Source organism: Lupinus angustifolius, unplaced genomic scaffold, assembly GCF_001865875.1.
Source record: "Lupinus angustifolius cultivar Tanjil unplaced genomic scaffold, LupAngTanjil_v1.0 Scaffold_164_6, whole genome shotgun sequence".
Classification (NCBI taxonomy): Eukaryota; Viridiplantae; Streptophyta; class Magnoliopsida; order Fabales; family Fabaceae; genus Lupinus; species Lupinus angustifolius.
In genome coordinates, this window is record NW_017726231.1 from 252,688 (window position 1) to 253,481 (window position 794).

The following is a 794-nucleotide window of genomic DNA, read 5'->3' on the forward strand; positions in this document are numbered from 1 at the left end:
AAGTGTTGTCTGCACTCAAGCTGCTAGTTTTAATCGATTAATGGGCATGGTTAATCAATTAAAATCATATGAAAAATGATTTTTCAAAAAACTGATGTCCAGGTAATCGATTAACGCTAATGCTTAATCGATTAAACACGGTAAAAAAAGGTTTTTAACAAGCAGAACAGTTTCAACTCTTTGGGACTTATGCATGCATTCTAACGGATTAATCTAAACATATGTAATCACAAAAAGAAGTTATCATGAGATATCATTTTGCATTTTAACACATTTCATTTAAATCAAGAGACTAATAAACATATAGAGGCAAGACATAAACTAAACATCTAGACAGTTTTAATCAAGATATTGTTCATCAAGAATTCCAAGTTCTCTCCTTAGAACATAGAAAGTATCCCGTGGAAGGGGCTTGGTGAAAATATCTGCTAACTGTTTAGAGGTTTCAACAAATTCAAACACGTAGTCACCTTTTTGTACATGATCACGTAAGAAATGATGTCTAATTTCTATATGCTTGGTTCTAGAATGCAAAACGGGATTCTTGGATAGGTTTATGGCACTTGTATTATCGCATTTAATGGGGATCTTTTCCAGTTTAAGACCAAAGTCCTTGAGTTGCTGCTTCATCCAAAGGATTTGAGCGCAACACACAACAGCGACAATGTATTCCGCTTCGGCGGTGAACAAATGAATTGCTTTTTACTGTGCCATGCAACTAATGAACTGCCCAACAAGTGACAAGTACCACTAGTGCATTTCCGATCCAATTTACATCCGGCGAAATCGGAGTC